A 10,000-nucleotide genomic window follows, 5' to 3' on the forward strand; every position below is an offset into this window, starting at 1 on the left:
CGCGCACACCACGCGGCCACGCGGGCAGCTGAGGTGCGTGGGGGCTGGTCCGCTGCTGCTGCTGCTGCAGATCCATTGCCGACCAGCGCGGAAGGATGTTCCAGAAGAGCAAAAGAGCAGCAGACAGCAGCAGCACCACCGGAGAGATAAGCTGCAGCAAACCGTTCAAACCATGGCCTTTTATACAATTTAAATGCATATTACAACGATGCACGGGCGTCGAAGGGAAAATTCATTTTCCACCTCAACCACTTCTACCACCACAACACGTCCTCCTCCTCCTCCATCCGGCTGGCGACCACATAAAACAAAACAACCGAGCAGAAAGACAAAAAGGCGGAAACACCCCATGCCGGTCAGCAGAGTGCGCGAAATGCGCGATTGCCCGCCCGCCAATGCCATGCCATTGGCCATCCGCACCGTCGACGCGCTGACCGGTCTCCAGGGCGGTCAAGCTGTACCGAGAGGGCCCCCTGAAACGAACCAAAGGTGGATTGGCTTTCGCACCGGAATGCATGCACGCACGCATTCTGTGGTGGGATCGCACCGATCCACGGTGCCTTCCATGGCTTCCCGCCGTCATGAATGAGCCGTTGCAGCATAACCCAACATGATGATGCTGCTGCTGCTCCTAGGTGCTGCTGCTAGCTAACTGGCACTCCGGTGAAAGTACCGCCGGGACGGCGGGGCTTAACGATCGCAAATACGAAATAAACGGCTTTTCGATGCACCGTTTGGTGCAGCAGCTGGTGGAACGCGGAAACGGCGAGGAGTAAGAGGGGATGGGGGGGGGGGTTATCGCACCAACGTGTGCCTAAGCCATCACACGCCGCCATCATCATCATCATCATCGTTCGATTCTCCGGATTGGGTGCGTTTGTTGCAATGCAGGAGGAAGGAGCATTTAGTGGATTTCTTTTCAATGCTTTACGCGTTTACACGCTTACTGTTACGCTTATAAGCAACAATAATCGAGCCATTCTCTGTCCGTAGTTTACAGTTGAAAGTCTTAATCTAATGATGGAAGTGCTCTCAAGAGTCTGCCCGATAATACTGAATTGATAATCGACTAATCTCTCAATAAGATACGTAGACAAATCATCATTGGATCTGTTTTTGCCTAAAGAAGGTTCTCAGGAACAGTGTGCTATAGCTTGGTTTTCCGACACCACTCTGCTACTGTATTCCCCTTTCGGGATAACGAGCAACGTGGACAACACGTGCCAAATCATATAAACATATACAGAGTGCGCCATCTCAACCGGAACTTTTTAAATGTTTAATAACTCCGCCATTCTTCAGCCGATTTTGGAAAATGAACCCGATTTATTTAGGTTCCTTACTTACTTATCCGGCGCTACAACCGACGAGCGGTCTTGGTCTGCCACAGAAGATTCCTCCACCGCTCGCGATCGAGTGCCGTCGTCCTCCAAATCGTTAGTCCTGCTATTCTGGCGTCAATGTCGAGACCGTCGCTCCAGCTCGATTTGGGCCTACCACGCTCTCTCTTTTTTGGGTTATGCAATAATTTATTTATGTTATGCAATACCATTTATAGAAGTAATACCGACAATTTCTACTCTGATATTTGCCATCAGTTTTTTAATAGTCTTTGGTTTGTTGGAGTACACCTTGCTCTTAAAATAGCCCTAGCAAAAAAAGGTCTTGCTACATCAAATTCGGCGAACAAGGAGGCCATACACATAAACACACATAGGTTTCATAGTTGAACGATTATTTTCAACGTATTGTGCTACAATTTCAATCCGCTTTTGTAACGTGAATCGTTTCATAGCAGAAAATGGCATAGATTGACGATTCAGAAACTGGGTTATTTGTCCAAAACGGCTGAAAAACGACGAAGTTATTTGACATTTAAACATGTCCTGTTTAAATTAGGGGATCTTATATATAAATGTAAAAGATTATTACACAAACAAACGGAATAACTAAAGAATACAATATCCTTCCAGATCATGTGAATACTGATCAAAACTATGAACTAAACATGATCCAGCAAGGTGTTATAAGCGTTATTTGGAATTGAAAATTGAAAAAGAAGCCTTCAATGACCTCCAGATGGATTAGAAGATATCCATGTTGAGCACAAACTCAATCACACAAAACCTGTCCACTCGCAAAGCACCTCGAGCCAAACGCTTGCTTGCTCGCCACAAAACCCTCCTTCTCTATCCCTTAACTGACTCCATTCAATGCATCAATCGTTGGACTGTTGCTGTTGGACTAATCCCTGAATCCGAAAACACACCACAACATGTCCACAATGGACAGCGGTGCGATCAGCGTCATGCAACCAAAGGGCCATTGTTTTCCCCCGACCGATCGAACCTGAAGCCAATCAAAGGAATTTTCTCTCCCCGTGAAAGGAAAATCACGCCCCAGAGAGGGAGGGTGGGAGATGGAGAAGGGTGCACTTCCTCACCCGCTATTGTGTCACCCGTGTCCCGTGGGTCCCTTTGGCGGCAAGTGCAAAAAGCGCTAGGGCAAGGGTCCACCGCGAACGCGTACAAACAGGTTTTCCCCGGGTTGATCCGCTTCACACACGCACGTAGGCACGCACGCACGCAGGTTGAAGCCAGAAGTAGTGGAAACAATTATTCAAAATGCCCTTTTGCCTGACTGACTGACCGGCACGACGACAACAACACCGCGGTGACCGCATTTCCCGCTTTTTCCTCTCTCAAAAACCGCTTCCCCAACTAGCGCCTCAATGGAATTAGTTTTCCATTTTCTAGTCCACCAGCAGAAGAAGGTGGGCCACTACCCCTCGCCATCTTAATCGCCATTTTCGTTCGCTCGCGGAAATATGAGGAGCATCGCGAAAAGGCACTCGTTGTTGTTGTTGTCGTTGTTGTTGTGGTTGTGCGGCACAACGGAACACAAACATAAAATGCCCCGTTAGGTCAGGGCCGCTCAATCGTTTGACCTGCCTCCACCTCCTCGCCTGGTCTTGGTGGACTCTGGACCACCATTGCACCTGGCACGTTATCTATTGGCGCACTGCACACCGACCTCTAGGCAGCGGTCAGTTTGCGCGGCAACGGAAAACCGGGAACAACTACCCACTTTTCCTTCGCCACCCTCTCTGCCTCTTCCTACGAAACGAAAACCGGAACGTGTTGACGCATCGAAGCGATAAATTTAATTACCCTCACGGTAATAGTAGCAGCAGCAGTAGTAGTAGCTAAAGCAAATTTCATTTCCAAAGCCATTTGCGCCGTGTTCGAGAACGTTGTTTTAATTAAAAGACTTGCTGCGGTGCCCGGCCCTTGGCGCCGAACCTGGACAATAAACCGATGAAAAACGGCCTCGAAACGACCTGCCGCGTGTCTGTGTGTGTGTGTGTGTGCCTGAGGGTTGGGGTGGAGGGCAGTCTAATTTAACGCAGAAGCGCAGAAGAACAAGTTTTTCCTCCCAAGATTCACCGCAGACATGCAAACGGAAGGCGAGACCGGGACCACGGGCGTACGCAATGGTCTTTATAGATTGCAGCCGGAGCTTGGAGCTTGGACAACGTTTTAGAGCCTCCCGTCCTCCCTCCCGTCTCTAGCGGTCCGGAATCCTGTGAATGGCCAGGGAAGTCACGAATTGGCTGGCTCTCTCTCGGTCTCTCTCTTTCGTTCTCTCTCTTGTGGTGCCTCCGGAATTGACCGTAAAAGAGGTTCCTCAAATGGGAGCACCTCGAAGCGACTGTCCGTCCGTCCGTCCGTCCGTCTGTCCGTCTGTCCTGTCCTATCCTGTCCTGTCCTGTGTGTCCGTACCAGCTATCGACAACGACCTGCCGTTTTTCCGTCCGTTTTTCTCCGGTTGTTGTCGTTTTTTTTTTCTTTTTCTGGTCCGGTTCCTAATCCACGACGGATGCAATTGCGAATTGAATGGTTGTGGTCACTTGGAGCCGAAGAGCCGTTTGTGAAACCATTACTACGCTTTTGCGCCGAGCACGCATCCCATCGTCTTGCTTTCCTCCTCCTCCATCTTCGTCTCCTCCTCCTCCTTCTTTCTTCCTATGCTGCAAACTATGCAAAATCCTACTCGATAAAAACCAATTTAGCATCCTCTCTCTGTCTTTCTCTCTCTCTTTCTTGAGTGATACATTTGCCGAGGTCCGTGCAGTCTCCAGCGACTCGGGACTCGCTTTAGGGTGGCCTCTCCCCCTTCCGCCAACCTAGGCCTCGGCCTAGACCGGACGAATGGCTTCGGGTTGCGCCAAGTTCAAGTGGAATAATAAAGAAACTAAAATAATTAAAATACTTGGTCCGCGCGCTCTGTCTCTCTCTCTCACACACACACACACGCTCTATCCCTGTTTCGCACTGCATGTTGCACCCATTCTCTGCATCCTTCGCGAACGCCCGAACGACCGAACGCGGGGAGCATCATCTGGGGCGCGCAATCCCTGGACGCTGCACAGGTGAACGGCGCCCAATCGGATGGAGGGACGGGGAGGGAGGGGGAGAGGGGGCGCCCCGCGTTTCGACATAACATACGTACAATTATAAATGATCGTTCCAGTGAAACATCTTTCTTTCCTACCACCACCATCATCACAACGAAGAAGAAGCAGCAAACAGAAGAGATTGGAATGCCTCTCATTTGCACCACGCACCGCGCGCTCTAGCGAGGAGGTGTGGAGTGTAGCGATCGTCTATGCACACACAGACATACAGCAACACACCTCACGCCATTGTGGTGGCGAAGTCAAACAGGCAGATTATCGGCGCACAGGCGCAGCACAAATGGCGACTACGCGTCGCGCGAATTTATTTCACTCCAGCCCAGATTTTATCTCATACCGGGCAGGGGGCTCACCACCGTTTGCCTTGGACCCGGGACCGCTTTATCTAGGAGAAGAGTGTCCGGGAAACACACACACACACACACACACGCGCTGGGGGAACGGGACTGTTGCGCCTATGTTGCAGTGGCTGTTGCTGATGCTGATGCTGCATAGAGCAACGCTGGCGAAAATATTTATAATTAGTTGCAGCTGGCTGGAGTGGTCATCGCGGGGGGAAATGGGGAATGAAGGATCCTCCCTGCCTCGCTGGGCGAAGTGCGATTCTTCATTTTGCATGTTTTGGCAGCCCCCTCCCCCCTCGGTTGGTGTCGTGCTGCATGTCGTGGCGAGTGTCGAGTCGAGTCGCTCTACCTCTGGGACGGGACGGGGACGAGGGGGGGAAACGGGAACTGCGCGTTCCTTGGTGTGCGTCACCTCCACCACCCTCCTTTATACCCCTCGACACACACATTGTTACAACAAATGAAGGAGAAACAATAAATTTAAGTCCCGTACGGATTGGAAATGGCCATGCCATGGAGAGAGGAAAAAGGAGAGAGAGAGAGAGAGAGCATGAGAGAGCGAGAAAGAACCAGGACAAGATTATATGCGTTCCCGTGTGTCCGTGTGTGCCCGTGTGTGTGTGTGTCTCAAACGAGAAAACCACTTTTCTAGTCCCTTTCAACCGAGATCAGGGATCATGGGCAGGGGATGGTATCGAGGGGGTAGTTGGAGCTCCTCGCAGCTCTTCTTCTTCTTCTTCTTCTTCTGCGCTGGCTCGCGGATGTGCATCTAGTGCATCTTGCGCCAGGCTTGTCAGCTTTGTTGTTGCTGTTGCTGTTGTTGTTGCGTATACATTTTCTGTTTTCCCAACCTTCCTCGTCCGCCTCTCCCGTGGGACAGCGTTCCTTCTGATCCACTTGTCATCAGTCCGGCCGGTTGCCGGTGCCTGGACCTGAATCCACCAGTCGCTGTCGCTGGAGTCGCTGGAGTCGCTGGAGGGAAATAAATGAATGCAGGTCTTCTCCCCATCGCGCAGCGGTCTCTTCTGCGCCACCTTTCGTGTGTGTGTGTGTGTGTGTGTACATGGCTTAGTGGTGCGTGTGGGGTGTCGTCGTCGTCGATCGCCCATTGCCTATTGCCACAATTGTCCATTCAAATGGCGGCTCAATGCCACGTTGGACGCGCCTCCACCGAAACGGAAGGGCGGACCCGGGCAACCAGTGCAACCTGTGATTGACTATGGCATGCCAAGGAACGGACTAACGGACTACGTGGAACGAGGACGACGACAACGGCGACGTGATCCCTCCTCTCGTTAATCAAACATCTTCTTCTTTCTCAAAACCAAACGCGTCTCGATAAGCTGTGTGTCCCTTTGTGATCTCAGTACAACTACCCTTCGCCACTCCACACACACACACACACACACACACAGGCACACCGACACACGTCCAGCACTCATTATTGCGTACGAGGATCGCGAGCGCGCTCGTTCGCGACAATCTCTCCGTTTCCGTCGGTGGCGATCGCGCACCGATTGCTCAACAAAATTGTCAAACCATCAGCCCCGGAGCGCCAGCGACAAGAAGAAGAAGAAGGAGAGCGAGGAACCGGAGCCGAGGAAGAAGGATTAATTTCCTCGATCGTGCGCGTGGTAAAATGAAACCTGGCCCTGGTACTGGTCACGGGAGGTGCGCTCGCGCTCGCGCGCGCGCGTCTTATCGCGGCCCAAGGTGAAGAACAATATCTACCGGGCAACCGGGCTACGGTTCTACCGGGAATAAATCACTTACCAGTTGGTACGGGACCCAAGAGGACGGCTCCCCCGGGCTCCATCTTCTGCGCACGAACGAACGAACGAATGAACGACAACGCGATAAAGAGCTCGCGCTGGAGCAAAGGGACGAACCAACCGTAATTCAAAAAGCATCAAGAATGTTGTGTAGAAACATAAAACAAAATGCAGAGCACATACACACACGCACACGGGCACACGGACAGCTCGTGCCTGGTCAGCGAGAGAGAGAGAGAGAACATTGAATCATGTTTCACGCACAGAGGAGCTCGCAAGCAAGTGATGCATCTTCGAGTTTTCTCCCTCTCTCGATCACCTTTTTATAAGCCATTCCCGACAGCTTAGCTTATCGTACCGAACGGTGGAAGGCACTAGGGAGAAGGGATGAAGGGGCGAAGGGTTTGGGTGCGAAATTACCACCACCCCAAACCAGGCGACATTTAGAGTGTTTTGCATTTGGGGGTATTGTGTCCGCACGAGTCGACGGAAGCGCGCGATTGCAGACGCGTTACAGACGCGAGTCCGTCGTGCATCCCAAGGTAAGCGGTAATCAAATCAATGTAAGCCCCCCCCCCCCCCCCCCCCCTCCGTCGATGCCTGATGCACGGAACACATTGCATAGCAGAGCACCGGAGACGTTCTCTCGCTCGCTCTCTTTCGTTTTGATTGTTCTGCAAAGCAGATAAGCGACGAACGTACGGACGACCGTTGGGCTAGAGCCAAAGGCACAGAAGGGCTGCTGCTGCTGCTGCTGCACCGATCACCGGCAGACGCCAGAGCCACAGGTTGGAACAGGTTGTAGCCAGAGCTCGCGATTCGCATCTCGCACAGCAAATCTTGGCGTTCGCGTTCTCGTCCCCGTTCGCGTCTGGCGCGTTGTCGCGCTGCTCGTGTGCTCGTGTGGCGGATGAGAAGGTGATAAGCGTGGTCGCTGTTACACGCAGCAGCATCAGCAGCACCAGCAACAGCAGCAAGAAGTTCCGCTGCTGCATTCCAGCCGAGTGCAACAGACTGATGATGTCTTATGTTGCCCCCGGTTCGGACGACGACGACGACGACGATGGCGACGTTCTCGACGTGTCTATCTCGACGCACGATTCTGTGATTACTCATTACACACACTCCCGCCTGTGGTTGTGGTTCGCTCTAGCGGTGTGTTCGGTGCTGGAGCTGGAGTTCTCCGAAAAGACCGGCCAGCAGGCAGGCAGACCGCGGCAGTCCAGCTCGAGCATTACATAAATAATGTAAACATCCACATTAATCAATTAAAAACCGAAGCGAATGTTGTGTACGAAACACCACATTCGATGCGATGTGTGTGAGTCCCGTCCGGTGCGGAGGAAGGTGAGGTGTTTGGGGGGGGGGGGTGGGGTGGCCAGTGCACCGCTGATTCCTGGCGTCGGGGACTCGGAGCCCTGGAAGAGAGATAAATTATTTGCCGTTTCCAAAGAGGCGAAAATTAAAAGCCTCCTCCTTCTTTATTCCCTCCACCCACCGTTTGGCATGCGGTCGGTGACAACGACCTGTTCCGCGCTCCTTGGCAGGCAAATGATATCTCCAGATCCAGCTCTGCTTCTCCTGCAACCTTCGCTTCATCCTCCTTCTTCTTCTCCTTCGCCTCTTCCTCCTTCTCCTGCTCTACTCCAGCATCATCAGCATCCTCGTGTTCCTTTGTTTTCGTTCCTTCTGTTCGCGGCACTAAGCAGAACACGCAGACCGGCCCCAATGCTGTGGATGGCAGCGAGGGGGCCACGCAGCGCCTACGATTGAGGCGCTACGCTTCCCTTACTCCCAAACAGCCAGCGGCGAGAGCGTAACTCATTTGGATGCAATCCCAACGAGTGGAAAGCCGTAGCACGGACATTCCGGACCACAGCGCAGTCTTTGTTTTGCCGCGACATCCGTGGCACTAATCAGCGCCGATTCGCTGGCATAAATCAAAGCGATCAAAGCAAAATGGGGATGCCCCGGAAACATATTTGTTCAGCCTAAAAAGCATAAACACCACCACCAGCAGCCGTGCGATTTGATTTGACAATCACAATCCACCAAATTCCATCGATAGGTAAACGTCATTACGATCGATCAATGACGCACATCCTCACCTTGGACCCCACCCACCCCCGAAACCCCGTTAGTAGCGGGATCAAATTATGCAAAATAAATACGGAATTCGGGCGCATATATGCTGCACCACCAACACGCGAATCATGTGCATGTGCTCCAGCTGCTCTCACCGTAACAACCCCCGGCCGACGGGTGTTGTACATAACCAGCGAGTGTCCGCCGTGTAGTTCCTCCATCATGGCCCCCCCAGGCGCATGCTAACATAACGCAACCGACCGGGTAAGCCGAGCACCAACATACACGGACTACGTGCTGCTGTTGCTGCTTGGTTGTTGGTGATGCAACGGCCTTGCCCAAGGAAGACTGCATCGCTGTTCTTCTCGCGTCCTTCTCGCGTTTGCGACGTTTGTGGGGAATGTTTTTGCTCTTATTCTCGGACTTCTTGCTCCGTACACCTGTTTCGAGGTATTCTCGGTGGTATGCCCTCGCCCTTCGTGTTTGTGCTGCTGCTGCTGCTGCTACAGAAAGCAGCGAGTTGCTAATGGATTACATCGAAATTGACGAAGACTTTTTCCCGGTATTTTAAGGAAAACTGTGCTACTTTCGCCAAAGCGTTTTCCATGGGAAAATGCAATTCACAATGCTAACGATTCCGCCGTTCATGTGCAGCTACATAAGCGCATTAAAGCTGCGGTGTGCGTGTGTGCTGTCAATGTAATGCATCGTCGGAAGGATCGCAAGGATCGTCGTCTTCTGGTCGAGTAGTTTTCCTGCTTATATATTCGTAGAACCCCCACCAGCGCGTGAGAGCGCGCAAGAGGGCCATCGACATCGACGGTTCGTTCGTTTTGTTGGAAACACTTTTCCGGAGCAAAATGCACTCTCCCCGTTTCCCAGTGCCACCACCACCACCACTACCACCGAGTAGTCGAATAACTCGTTGATACAATTGTCATCTACCGCTGCACCGAACAGTACACCTCTCTGTATCGGATACACCATCGAGTGTCGTCGTCGTCGTCGGGAAAAAGCTCACCGAGAATCGCGCTCTCCGTCGTTTGTTTTCGGGGAGGGAAAATCGGTTTTCTTTTGCTCAGCAATATTCCCATTTTCTCCACCATCGCCCAGCACACTCCGTTGGTCTCGTTCTCGCGTGTGCGCATTCCACACACACACACACACGTCTCCTTTTCACCACCACGCACCCCCTCAGACCGATGCCATTGTCCGTCCGTCCATCCGTCGACAAAACGGATTTCCCCGCCGAGGGAAAACCCCAACAAAGCAGACCAACCAGCCATCTCGCGTATTGCCGTCTCTCCGTCGTCGTCGTCGGC

At 52.3% G+C, this 10,000-nt stretch overlaps 1 protein-coding gene across 2 annotated transcripts in view; it reads right to left on the reverse strand.

Moving 5' to 3' along the window:
• Positions 1-10,000, reverse strand: part of LOC125960022 (uncharacterized) — a 48,096-nt gene that overhangs the window by 24,159 nt on the left and 13,937 nt on the right. The window lies entirely within an intron of this gene.

This window comes from Anopheles darlingi, chromosome 2, assembly GCF_943734745.1.
Source record: "Anopheles darlingi chromosome 2, idAnoDarlMG_H_01, whole genome shotgun sequence".
NCBI lineage: Eukaryota > Metazoa > Arthropoda > Insecta > Diptera > Culicidae > Anopheles > Anopheles darlingi.